Genomic DNA, 11893 nt, shown 5'->3' with positions numbered 1-11893 from the left:
TTATTATTTTGGCTATCACTATATACACAGAGATTTATACTTAGAATATAGCTAAGCACATTAAACGTGTTTTATCTGGTGAGAATGATTTTCAACCTCTGTGTCGCTTATTGTCAGCCAGCAATCTGCTCCAAATGGCCAGCATTACGAAATACGTGCGAATTAAAGCTCGTGCGTCTGCTAAAATTCAACATCTGTTTGGAAAGATGGTGTAGCAGCTAATAAAACGAGTAGGGGTAAGCCATATAGTTCATTATTGTCTATTGCATTATGAAAATGGGGAGTGTGACTAGCTGGCGCTGTGGAATATAAGAGCTATAAGAAAAAGTACAGGTCAAAGGAAAATGGAATGAGTTGACAACTGCCTCACCGGAAATCTGATTTTTAATGACTTGGTCATTTCGGCGAAATTTTAGATCATAATAGTCTTCAAACTCATGTAATGATATAAACTTTTATTCACTTTTTATTACTGAAAGTACCTGCTTTTTGGATCTTCTACTTATTTTCCTTTGCGGGTAATTTCTGCGCAGATCTGTGTTTAAGCGAACAACCTATGTCTTTCCAAGAGATAAGTAACAACATTTGGAACTGAAGAGAAAAAAACTCAACTCGTTGTTACTTACTCGTTTTGGCGAAAATAGTACCTAAGAAATCTAAAATAATAATATTGCTATATTGTCGGCATGACGAAAGAGATTCATGTCGGTCTGATCGACAAATTTTTTCAGGATATTTGTGGAGTTTCATTTCTAAATTATGAAATTACACTGGTAAACAAAAATCCACTTGTTTTTTGTGGATAAAGTGTTAATTATGTAAAAGTTGTCACAAATGCAGAAAATAGCTACAGACTTATTCTATCACCTATAGTTTTTTTGCTATGACAATTTGTTAAAAGAAAAACAGCGAGCGATATATTATTGTTATATTATTTTATTAATCAAAGAGGACCTTAAAATGTTACTGTCGATGTTTTTCGCGGATATTTTGTTTTTGGAGTATCCTTTAACAATGTCCAGCAGTAATGGGCAAGCAAACTGGCATTCCACTTGCTTTGGTACCGTTACTTCATAGCAGAAATGTCTTGGCGGAACTGTGCTCCATGTGCGTCACTTAGGGCCCCTAAATTTTCGGGGAAAAAATCCAGTTGGGAGCCCAGAAAGTGTATTTTAAGGGACATGTCGCAACCCATTTTTTTATAGGTAGTAAGTCGTTCAGTCACAAGATCTTTGTAATTATCAGCTTTCACATTTCCAAGAAAATGTTTAACACCGCTTTTAAAGGCACTACAGGCTTGTATTTCAGTTTTTCCCCAAATGTTTTATTTTATTACTTTTCTTATTTGAGGACCCACAAGTATGCCTTCCTTAATTTTTGCTGCACTGACTCTTGTGAATTTTTGTTTCAGATACAAAAACCTTCTTCCACTTCTGTCCACTGCTTTAACAAAAATCTTCAGTAAACCCAATTTAATATGCAGAGGTGGTAGTAATACCTTTTTGGGATCAACTATAGGTTCGCAGGTAACGTTTTTTTTTGTCTCGCAGTGAGCGCCTGACGTACTGGCCACTGCTTCTGTACATAATGGCAGTCTCTCGCATGGCTGTCCCATTCGCAAAGGAAGCAAACATTTAAGTATATCCTAGTTGCATTGCAAGAAGAAGGGCCATTACTCGAAGACCTAAACATATTGCCCAACCATACTCATGATAATGAATGTACTCTAAAAGAACTCTCATATTCTTATATGGTTCTTTCATATGAACCGGATGAGCTAAGGACACAGATGGATAATTGTTACCGTTATAAACCAATGCTTGAACTAAGTTTAGAGGAATAAATGAATAGACGCCAATCACGTGGATCATATTTCTGTCCTAATGCATTAAACAAAAGGTTTACTTCTGAACTCTAGTATACTGTTCCTACCCTTCTTGAAAAAATCTATTTGTGAGATCTTTCTCCTTTTTTTAAGTAATATTTACATAATACATACATGGAGAAGGTTCCAGGTTAGACTGGATGCTAAAAGTTCGGTCTGCGATTTTGAAAGGCTTACATCTCGAATTAAGTCATGAAGTTAACCCTGTGACATTAGATGCGACACTGTTGAACATCCTGTTGAATAAAAAAAAGGATCGGTTCTCATTTCCTTTGCGGTTTCTGTAACATCACTTGAAGAGCTAGTCGATTCTAGTTCTTCATCGAGACTCCAATCTGGTGCTTTTGGAATAATGAGTTGCTCACTGTGTTTTGTTCTCCGCACACATAACAAAAACTTTTGGTAGACAATGTACCGATTTGGACACCGTTAGTCTACTGATAAATTTTGTAAAATAAAATGATCGTAAAATACGCTGTTTACTTCAAACAAGCAGGCAGAACCGGGCTAAGCACAATAAATCCCTGATTGTCATTGCCACTTGTTAAAAATTATAAAAAATAATGAGTAATTAATAACACTACAATATGAGTATGGAAGTAGATATTTCGGTTTCAGAAAGTTTGTTTTTTTTTTTTTTTTTTTTTTTTTTTTTTTTTTTTTTTTTTTTTTTTTTGGAAAAAAGGTTTGCGGTGCAAGTTTTGAATGGAACAGATTGAGGTTAGATTTCTGTCGAAAAATCTTTAAGTTGGGTTAAGGAAGCAGAATATTTTGAATGAAATAAATTGATTTTGCCTAAAAAACCATTTGCTCTGTTTTTTTTTAACAAGTCCTTTTTATTTTGGAACGCACCTTGTAGATAAAATATGTTTAAGATTTATGACTTACTTTTTTAGCAGATTTGAGAAGGGATGTCACTTGATGAAAAATTTTAATCACTGAAAAAAAAGTTGTAACAAGAAAGGAAACTTGTGAGGAATTTAAACACTGTTCTTTGTCTGTATACATAACTAAATCAGTTTCATGATGAGCCTCCTTTCAGAAGTATGTCTCACATGTTGGTTAACATAAACTAGTCGTATAAATTTTCTATATCTTTACTACTCGTATAAGCGAAATAATATCCCTAATACTCATTACTTACCTGGGTTGCTCCAGAGACACATTATCTTTTCTTCACAATTTCCTAACGATCAACCAATTACCTCTTCCTTTCTTATGACTAGGATGCAAGGGAACTCTTATTTTGTTCTCCCGAAGTCACACCTACCATTAACGTAAACTTTCATTTTAATTTTAGTTAATGTTGTTATATTTTTAATGAACTCTCGTAATGATGGTTTTCTAACGTTAAAAAGAGAATAACTTTCTTTATCTTTCCTACTCTTATTAATTTACATATTTTACTTTGTAATTCTTCATAATTACCTCAACATTTAGGCCACAAAAGTTTCGTAATTGTTCACCAAAAAAAAAAAAACAAGGTAAATGCAAAACAAAAAAACACAAAAATTGGATTTTGTGACTTTCAAACAGATCACTCTAAATAAATTATGTTTATAAATATGCAAATGAATAATTAAGAGTAACCAAATTTTCAGGAGAGATAAAGATGGAGGAAATTTAATTGACGGCATAACGGTATGAAGCAAATGAGAGTTGGAGCGTTGTAATTGATGTAGAATTTGAGTGAGGAAAATCAAGCAAGAGCAGGCACATGACAATCACTTAAAATTTACTTCTATTTGGATCCCGTAGGAAAATTTAGATAATAAGTGTCATGTAAAAATGTGTTCGTAATTTGGGAGGGTAATATTACGTGAAAAATGTTAAAGATTGCTCAAATAAATTTTAGGCCTGTAATTGGAGGATATGTGGTTAGTTACCTAATAATAAAGATAAACAGAGATTATAATAGAAGAGCGTCTAAATCAGTCATTCTACTACAAGCTTTCACTTACACAAGAGTTTCTTCTGCGGCTAAAAAAGTCTCATTCATTATATAACATAAAACATGTTAACAGTATAAATATATCCTGACAAACGTTTAAGTTTTAGTTAAATAAGTGTTCGAATTGATTCTCAATAGCTTCTCAACGGTATTTTAACTAGCGGTTATGATAGCATTGTTAACAAAAGAGCAGCTGTACAATAATGGTGTTGCCAACAAATAAATTTTTTTCTAGCCAATATTAATATTTCGCAAAGGGAAATTTATGATTCTCAACCTAAAAACGATGAAATGTGATTCTGCTAAAGGTTGAGAACCATTCTTTTTTGTAAAGTTGGAGTAATATCTTTTCGAAATTTTTTTGAGTTAAATTTGAGAACTTATTGAGATCAATATGCTTCTCAAATTTTCATTCAAACAGCATTTTACAACAGACATTGTTTTCTCAACGCGTGTCTTGCTGCCTGTTGGGCTGGTATATGACCACAAATGTATTTTGATGCGTCCATATGTGTTTGCTGTGTATGTGAAAGCTTATCAACTTAATGTGTTTACTTACACTTGAAAGTTAATTGGATTGTGGTAGGACTGCACTCTTATTTGAACATGAAGCCAAGGTGTGAATAAGCATGCGAGTTTTCTTATCATAATTTTATACTACAAGTACAACTGTTTGAGTTTTATTGAGAACACAAGCGCATCAGTTGCTTCTTTTTATAACCTGAAGAAGGTAAATTTAGTTTTTCACCATGTTTGCAACACCGCTGTTCCTTGTTAAGAACGAACGTCTGGAAGCTTTATAAAGTTTGCACAAAAGAAAATATCGGCGATCCTTTAAAGTATATATATATATAAATGGTGATCCAATTCGAGTTTTCCTACTTAAAAAAATACAGAAACCTCAAATTTAATTGGGAACACTTATTATCATTGGGAAAAACATTCTTTGGCATTTAGTTTTTGAAGTTTATCTAGTAATTTTGTTCAAATTCGGCTGGTAACGGCGGAATAACACGCGTAATATTTTACTCTGAGGCCTGAATCAAAGCAGGGTTATATACATAGACTTTACATATTTCCACAGGAAAAAGTCTAACGATGCGATATCACTTGGTTTTGGTGGGCAATCGACAGACCCAAGTGTCGCCGCGATTACGGTCTTCAAATTCAGGCATCAAACCACAATAACAGTCGCCATCGACGGTTACGTTCTCAGCGACATCATTTTTGAAGTAATAGTTGTTTTTTCAGAATGAAATGGTAGCTCCTTTATCTCTTGAGGTTGCTCTTTGTCCCAAATGTGGCAATCTTGCTTGATTACATATTCAACGTGCCAGAAATGCGCTTCTTCGCTGAACTAAATTTGGCACGAAAACGGACATATTCTTGGAACCTTTCACTAGCCCATAGAGCAGTGCGATGTCCTTCGGAAGGTCGAGCGACTTCAGTTTTTGCACTAGCTTTATTTGGTATACTTTCTTTCAAAGTCCTCGTATACACTCTCAGTACCAAACAATGCTGAACAAAAATAATATGACAGCTTGACACGACTCACGTTATAAATGATCAGCTTGACGAGCTGAGCCGATAGAGCTATGTCCGTTTGTCCGTCTGCAAACTTTTCTCTCATGTCCTCTACTCACCAAGAAACTGCTCGTTTCTCGAAACCGCCGATATCGGAAAATTATTGAATACAGCTGCTCATACATATTCTTGTACAGAAAAGTGCTTTCTTTGAGAAGGCATCTTCAAGAATTTCGACTGAGTTTATTACCTAAGAGAACACTACAATCTACTATACCATATAGCTACCATACAAACTGACCGATCACAATTAAGATAAAGATATGTTTATACTCTTCAAACACCTGTTAATAGCTTCGGTGTAGTCGAAGTGACCGTTGTTTCTAATCGACAAATAAAGTGTGTAGATTGTATGGAGTGTAATCCCTCTTCCCTATGCCACATTAGAGAATACTTCAAGGTTTTCTATCCCCTTCCGTAGGAATAGCAAGGCAGATTTTATATATATATATTTTGTTTTGACTATTCAGATGAAATATCATTTTAATTAGTTGCCAATTTGTAGATCTCAGTGGTCTTTAGTCTTTAGTTAGTGTAGAATATTTGAATTCCCCAGCAGTTCATGTTCAATTTGTATTTGCGAATTAACTACGGCGATTGGACCGCGTTGGGTCTGAAGTGATCTATACATTTCAAGAAGTGTAATATAGGCTTTCGCTTAAGTTCATCGGTATCCACGAAGTTAAGCGATTTTTAAGTCTATCGAGTAGGATGTATGGATAATATGATAATATCAACTAATCGGATAAAAATTCGTTGATGGCGTTAAATTCTTCGGAATTTTCGAAAGTCAAAGATATTTTTGTACTCTTCAAGCTATAAAAAATTTGTGGTAAGATAATTCATAAAAGAGAAAATATTATTTTTACTGAAAAAAAAAAAAAAAATTGCTCTCTCATACCTTTTGGTGAAGAAATGGACACTTATTTTTTCTGAAGCCAACAAAGTAGCCCAACTCGTCAATAAAGAGCTGGTTAACGAAATTTCTACTTAGGATAACATGTGAAAGTAAAAAAAAAAATACATATATGAGCAAATCGTTGCTTCTTAGTAATGACAACAAGGGAACTTTAGTGTTGGGAGTAGTTCGCGAAATAGTGAAGGTGGGATTTAAAGCAATGTGTACATGGGACATAAAAATCGCACCTTTAACGGTCACAAGCGGTAGTAAACATAACGGAGCAAGCGAATCACATATACAAAGCAGCTTGTACTGTAATACAAGGTCGTTAAAATAAAAACTGTTAATGCTGGGAGTTTCACGAAAATATTTGCAGTAAACGGACAGCTAGAGCGCATTTTGGAACAATTTAAACTGTGTGGTGTCAAATTACAAGGAAAAAATTTTTACGCACAAACATTGGCGGCTTACTAGGAAGGTATAGTTTAATATCGGTATCAATTTTTGAAGTAAGTAAAAAATATTACCACTTTTCTAATAATAATATTGAATTGAACCAATTTTTAAGAGCGCTGAAAGAAATAAATCGCTGGTATAAATACGGATACAGATATGTTAGTTTCATAAATAACGTGTAACAAATTGGTTTTGAAACAATTAGTCACATACTTTCTCAATTTTTATTCCGCAATTAGTACATTAAATTTATCCAAAATAATCTGTTGCATGAATGAAACCAAATAATGTCGTTATTTAAGCTTTAAGAAGTGAAGACTTAAAAATATGCATTGCCACTTTGATGACGAACTCACTATATAAGGCCAAGAACATTTGAAGTCCTCAGCAGAAATTGGAAAAAAGAAACCGGCATGTTCCGAAGAAGTAGTGGCAAACTGTTCTGCAGGTCATCTTTGCGAAGTATTTCAACCAAATACGGCAATCAACAATTTCTCGATACTATCACTGCCTCACTACGTACAGAGGATTATTTCCAAAGAGTGTACAAGTCCCTCTCAGAGAAAGAGCATAACAAAGACGTGGAATAAAGAGAAGTTGAAGATTTGTTGATGTGGGTCAAGCATTTAACAAAATGTGGCACGATGGACACATAAAAAATCAAAATGACTTTGCCAAAGAACTTCGATCAGTTGTTCATAGCATATGAGTAAATGAATTTGTTTGAGTGTAGTATTGCATTACGGGTGGATTCCCTCAAGGCATCGGCCCAATGCTGTATATCTTATTTAACGCAGACATTCCGACGAGTCTAAAAGTACTGACGTCAACATTCGCAGATGATTTTTTATGTAGAAGCAAGTGTTCATTAAAAACCACAAACACAGCAGAAAATCAATTAAAACTCACATTAATTACACCCTGAACAGGGTATATTAAGTTTGTCAAGAAGTTTGTAACACACAGAAGGAAGGGTCGGAGAGGTCGGAGTATGAGCTTACTTTATATGAGTTAGTTCTTGTATGGAAAACTCATAATGTATTTCCACAAAAGCTGCCACAGGTTATTTTCTAAAGCAAATATGTAATCTCCGAAGAAATTGTTCAGATCGGTTAACTATAGCATATAGCTGCCATACAAAATGAACGATGGGAATCAAGTTCTTGTATGGAAAACTTTCACATTTGACAAAATATATTCACGAAATTTGGTATAGATTATTTTCTGAGCCAACAATGTAATCTTTGAAGAAATTGTTCAGATCGGTTGACTATAGCATATAGCTGCCGTACAAACTGAATGATCGAAATTAAATGCTTGCATGGGAACTTCCTCATTTGACGATATATCTTTACGAAATTTGGTATGAGTTATTTTTTATAGAAATATTGTAATGTCAGAAGAAATTATTCAGATCGGCTCACTATAGTATACAGTAAGGTGGGTCGATTCCGGACTTTTTTCGATTCGGGATTTCTAATAGTGCGGAAAAGTTGCCTTAGCACTTCCTGATTTCAATGCAACTTTTTGTTTTGAGATCGGATTGCATCTTCAACCCCAACTCCKGCCTTGAAATTTCGGAAATTCGCCTAAAATCGTGAAATTGTCGCCTGAAATACGCATTTCATGGCAAAATGTATAAAACAAAAGTTATTTGTCACGTCATTTGCTACCGAGATGTGATCATGGCCGTAGGATGAACCGTTCCCGAGATACGAGCGAAAATGCGACGCGCCACAGCGCAAGGTGAAAATTGTTGCAGCTAACCTGTATTGGTCACCCAGAACCCACCGCGTGGAGGTGGCTGCTCTTCGGGTTCCTTCCAAGCCCAACCCAACGAACCAACCATATGTCAGGCTTGTTTTAGTCCAAATTTGTGTCAAATTTATTGATAAAATCAGATTTTGTACTAAACTTTGGCACTTGCTGCCTAGATTTCAGTGTAGAGCGTATAAAACGATCACGAGATTGGGGTCCAATAACTTTAGAAGATGCCTCTGTCACCAGTTTGCATTTTCAATGTATCTTCACAAAACAGGTTATTTTCTAAGGAAACAATGTAATCTCCGAAAAAATTGTTCAGATCGGCTGACTATAGTATACAGCTGCCATACAAACTGAACGATAGGAATCAAGGACCTGTATGGAAATCTTTGGCATTTGACGTGGTATCTGTTTTCTTGTTTTAAAGACAGAAACGTGCCCAACATTGAAATTAAATAACGGAATTAGCGAAGCTAAATGTCTTGGCGTTCACCTAGTTAGCCGCTTTTCTGAGAAAATACAGCACCTCAAACATAAAACCGCCAGCGTAAATTGGTTATTTGGTAAAAATTAAAACCCATGCTCGGATCTTAAATTTCATAGAATTCAGTCATGAAACCAATATGTATGTATGGAATACAATTATAGGGTTCTAACTTTGCAACTAATATACATAAAATACGACGATTCCAATCAATGGTTTCCCAAAAACTAGCTAGACGTTGCTAAAGATGCAAAAATGTTGTACTAAGGTTTCAGCGTGGTGATAGTTTAGTGTGGGTTCCCTATAAAGATGTTACATCTCTTCACCTTTGAAAAAAAAAGTTGAAACTGGGGAAAAGTGTACCAACAGGATGTTTTAGACTGGTTGGTAAAGCAGTTAGGCAATACTCTCTTTCTTTCAGAGTTGGAAAAATTGTTTATCGAATACTCCACAGAAATTTGGAGAGTATCAAAAAATCTTTGGTTCTAGCAGCGCAGTCAAAACCAGTAGAAACTGTGTTGTGTGATAGTAAAAGATGAGTATCATCGCTCTTTTAGTATGTACATCTTCTTTTTCCCAAACCCAGCGCACAACCCTATGCAGGGAATGTTTCGCCTTCTCACTTTAGCTCGTCTTCAAACGGATGTTCTTAGGCTACCCAGAGGATACTTGGTCAAGGACCGGAAGCCGTGAGCTGCTTGAGTCATATGTAAAAGAATCGTTTCTGGCCACTCCCAAGTGAATGGCGATTAGAGAACTTTCCTCACTTGCGTGAACTTTTACACATGACTCCATGCTCCAGCTATTGGTTGCGATTTATAAAGGAAATGCTGAATAAAAATCCTCAATACTAGGAATAGAGTTCTCTGGAGTGACGAATCTAAATTCAATTTAATCCAGTCCGACGAAAATCGTATGTAAGACGTCCTCCCAACATGGCATAAAATACCCCAGGTACATTATGAAAATAGTAAAACATGGTGGTGGATCTGTTATAGTTTGGGGAGCCTTTACCTTTCGTGGTGTTGGCCCAATTGTGCTTGTTCAAGGGATAATAGACCAACATAAATATAAAAACATATTGGAGAATGTAATAGAACCATACTCCTTTGAGAATGTGCTAGTCCATTACATTTTCCAGCACGATAATGACCCTAAACACACTTCAAGGTTAGTGAAAATCTGGCTTTTGGATAAAAATATTGATGTTATGGATTGGCCACCGCGAAGTCCTGATCTCAACCCAATTGAAAACTTATGGGCAATTTTGAAACGAGATCTTGAAGACAAAAAACCGCGATATAATGACGAGTTTTTTCAAATGGTTCAACAGAGTTGGAAACGCATATCAGTGCAAACATGCCAACAATTTATCCGAAGTTTACCGCGAAGGCTAGACAATGTTGTTAAAAATAAGGGATATCCAACAAAATACTAAAAATTTAATAAATTTTTCTAATTTTATATAATTTCTAGTTTGTTTTTCCGAAAGAAAAGTACGTGGATAGTGTTTCGTGCAGTTATTGTCAGCCATACAAACCGAAAAGGGATTGTAATGTTCGAAAGGTCAATGAATCATATTGGTTTTCACCACTTCGAATAATATTGGATCTTTCTCTGCATCAGGAATTGCCGTAGAAATGATTTCTTCAATTTGATCTGGTGTAACCAAAATCCAAAGAAGAATGAGTACGTGCGGCAAACCACTCTTTTGCCACTCAACAGAGTACATCCAGCATCCAACAGCACCATCAAACATCGTAACTGTTGTTTGAAAAGTTGTGCTATGACATCGCGACGATCGATTGTTGATTGACCGCGATCCATAATTCTGCATCATATGTCATCGCATCCTGGGAGTGCTTCTTGCCTTGCCTGCGATACGTTGCTCGCAAAAAAAAAAAAAAAAAAAAACGCCGACCGATATTAGGGCGACGTCTTCGTGGCTTCGTAACAAATTTCAATCTGCAATCGATCACTTTGCGTGAAACACACATATGTATGTAAAGTTTTCAGTGAATAATTTTTCTTTTGAATAGCCGGAATAAAAAAGGAAGCGACCGAAATTGAACGCTTCAACTAATTCACAAATCAAAATATTGAAAAACAAAAATTAAAAAAACAATAAAAATTTTGAGGAAAAGAGTTACTTTTTGGAGCTATCCAATTTTCCGACTTTTCCTCATGAAGAGTATGCGGTACTTTTATTTTTAAACCTTCCCCGATCAACGACGAATAACCTCTGAAAATTTCATCAAGATTGGTGCAGCCGTTCTCTTAGCGTTACTAACAAACAAACATTCGTTCGTTTGTATGGGAAATAGAAAAAGGCTGGTTTTGGGAGTTTCTCGGAAATTATTCGAAATTTTCTTGCCGTAAAAACCATCCTTGAACCTTAACGGCCACATTAAAAAAATAATTATCAAATTTGGTTCAGTCGTATGAAAGTTATGAGCGTACATACATTTTGGCGATTCTTTTTTATTTATATAGATTTTTAAGTTTCTACTGTCGCTCCTAATTATATGACCAAACTGAATTTGGTGTACTTTGTGTTTACCTCATTTCAAATAAAATGTATTACTTTTTTGCTTCCGATTTATAGTTTTAATGTGGCAATCTAAATTTTTAAAGTAAATTAAGAAAACTATATTCAGCAAAGTCGTTTGTAATTATAAGACCACCACTGTATGACTGTATGCCAAAAATGTGTTGAATCGCGCCAATACTTCCCACAGCCCCCATATACCTAATATAAATTTTTTCGAACTTCGGTATGAGTTTGTACCCATACACTTGTGCTCACATAATTAAGCCACTGCATAGCAAAACTACGTTTCTGAAAATAAATTCACCGAATTAGCTTTT

This window comes from Bactrocera latifrons, unplaced genomic scaffold (genome assembly GCF_001853355.1).
Source record: "Bactrocera latifrons isolate USDA-ARS-PBARC rearing strain unplaced genomic scaffold, ASM185335v1 scaffold_76, whole genome shotgun sequence".
Classification (NCBI taxonomy): domain Eukaryota; kingdom Metazoa; phylum Arthropoda; class Insecta; order Diptera; family Tephritidae; genus Bactrocera; species Bactrocera latifrons.
Note: the sequence above shows the minus strand (reverse complement) of the source record.